The sequence below is a fragment of the Euphorbia lathyris genome, chromosome 10 (assembly GCF_963576675.1).
Source record: "Euphorbia lathyris chromosome 10, ddEupLath1.1, whole genome shotgun sequence".
NCBI lineage: Eukaryota > Viridiplantae > Streptophyta > Magnoliopsida > Malpighiales > Euphorbiaceae > Euphorbia > Euphorbia lathyris.
The window spans coordinates 71,780,644-71,783,397 of record NC_088919.1 but is presented as its reverse complement, the minus strand read 5'-3'; the positions used below and the strand labels follow the sequence as shown (position 1 = coordinate 71,783,397).

The 2,754-nt window shown below is 35.6% G+C and overlaps 1 pseudogene; it reads right to left on the bottom strand.

The window, feature by feature from the left end:
- Positions 1-410: 410 nt before the first annotated feature.
- Positions 411-1,964, bottom strand: LOC136209734 (DNA-directed RNA polymerase subunit alpha-like; annotated as a pseudogene).
- Between the last annotated feature and the right edge of the window lie 790 nt (positions 1,965-2,754).

Below are 2,754 nucleotides of genomic sequence, written 5' to 3'. Positions count from 1 at the left end.
GGATGGCTACGGGAGAAACTCCATTCTTCCTCTCCTATGAAATCGAATCCTATATCCTAATAGACATTGGTGTCACAAGTCCCAAAAAAGTGCTTTACTTTGAGGCGGATGATGATGCCAACATGAGAAGAAAGTTAGACATGGTCAAAGAAAGAAGAGACCGAACGTCGATTAAAATTGAGGCCTAGAGGAAAAGAATCTGTTTGATTCGTTTGACTCTTGCTCGAGCCAGATGATAAAAAATTATCATGTTCGGTTCCTTCGAAGGATGGGATCTATAAGAATTCACCTATCCCAATAACAAAAAAACCTGACTTGAATGATCCTGTATTAAGAGCTAAATTGGATTTTTTTTTTTTCGAAAGAAGACGAAAATGAATTGAAATCCAATGGATTTCGATTTTATTCTTTAGTCAATCCATTGCGAAATGCTTTTCTATTTCTAAAATACCCAATATATGTTTTACATCGTCTATGTGAAAATCTTCAATTTGCATAAGATCTTCTTGACTCTTATTCAAAAGGTCTGATAATGTATGTATATTAGACCTTTTGAGGCAATTATAGATCTTAGGAGTCAATTCGAATTGGTCAATAAAAATGTATTTCAATGGTATTTCTTTTTTATTTTTTCTTAATTTAGTCAATCTATCATGAAAAGTAAAAAGGGGTAAAGTAAAGTTGTGCTGATTTTTTTCTAAATGTAAGTTTTGTTCGTCTGCATGTAGAAAAGGAATAAATAAATCAATCAAATTACGGGAAGCCTCATGAAGTGCTTCTTTAGGAGTTAAACTTCCGTTTGTCCATATTTCGAGAAAAAGTATCTCTTGCTTTTCATTCCCATTTCCATAAGAATGAACACTATGATTTGCATTTGGAACCGGCATGAATACAGCATCTAGAGGAAAACTTCCGTCTTGAAAGGTTTTTGTCGGTTTTATACGATAGCCACGATTCCTCTCGATTTGTAATCGAATACACAAATCAATTGGTTCGGTTAGGCTAGCGATATGCTGTGTATTATCAATGATTTCCACAAAAGGTGGTACAATGATGTCTTGAGCAGTTACATATCCAGGACCCTTAACACAAATAGACGCGTCACAAGTTCCGTACAAATTGCTTCTCAATACAATTTCGTTCAAATTCATTAAAATTTCATGTATTGATTCTTGAATACCTGTTATAGTAGAAAATTCGTGTGATATTTTCTCAGATTTTGCACGTGTGATACAGGTTCCTTCTATTTCTCCAAGCAAAGCTCTTCGAATCGCAATGCCTATTGTATCGGATTGGCCTTTCATAAGCGGAGACAGAATAAAGCGTCTGTAATAAAGACGGTTATTGTCCTTTCTTGATTCAACACATTTCCACTGCAGTGTCCGAGTAGATATTGTTACTTTCTCTCCAACCATAATAATATTGTTATTGTGAATTCGTTGAATTATTTATTTCTCTTGAAATCTCTTCACTATTTATTTTTACACGCGCCTTTTTTTAGGGGGTCTGCAGCCATTATGTGCCATAGGGGTTACATCCCGGACCAAAGTTAATAGTATACCACTTCTGCGAATAGCTCTTAATGCCGCATCATGACTTCTGCTCGTTGGATGCCTTGATCCACCACTGTCCGAATAGCATTTCCAGCTGTGGTTTGGACAGCAAATGGTGTTCCTCTTCTTGTGCCTTTGAATCCACAAGTGCCAACGGAGGACCAAGAAATTACTTGTCCCCGTATATCTGTAACGGTCACAATAGTATTGTTGAAACTTGCTTGAACATGAATAACTCCTTTTGGTATTTTACGTGCATTCTTACGTGAACCAATGCGTCCAGTTCTGCGTGAACCAATTCGTGGTAAAGGTTTTGCCATATTTTATCATCTCATAAATATAAGTCAGCGGTCTATGGATATATCCATTTTATGTCAAAATGGATCCTTTTTTTTCATCGGATCCTTTAGAGTGTTCTTGTTGGATCAAATAAATAAACTTTCAGAGGTACTGAGGAAGAGTATAATTGCTGGAAGAAATTCTCTTCTGATTCTCTTGCCTTACTACTTTGTATTGATAGGTATTTATAGATTACAAACATGACTCTTAGTAAACCACATTAACTCTCTATAAATACAGATACAGACACAGATACAGAAATGACTCTTGGGCACTCTAGTGAACCAAATTAAAGACTATTAATTATAAGTTCATTATTTCAACACACCCCCTTAAACTTATAATTTATCCCTTAGTAACACCAAGAACAACTCTCAATCTGCTGAAATCTTCCAACTTCAAAGCTTTAGTAAAAATATCAGCAACTTGATCTTTGGATGGTACATGCTTGAGTTGAATTTCTTTCCTTCCAATGCATTCTCTAATAAAGTGATACTTGGTGTCAATGTGTTTGCTTCTATCATGAAAGATCGGATTTTTAGCCAACGCAATAGCTGACTTATTATCAACAAAAACATCAGTTGCTCCATCTAGAGCAAACTTCAAACTTTTTAACATCCGTCTCAACCATATTGCATGACAAACACAAGAAGCTGCTGCAACATACTCTGCTTCACATGTTGAAAGTGTAACAATTGCTTGTTTTTTAGAACTCCAAGCAAAAACAGCAGTTCCCATAAAAAACACAAAACCAGTTGTGCTTTTTCTATCATCAACATCTCCTCCCCAATCACTATCACTGAATCCATACAATTGTTCTGGGAAGAGTAAAATAAACCATAATCCAGTGTACCTTTGATGT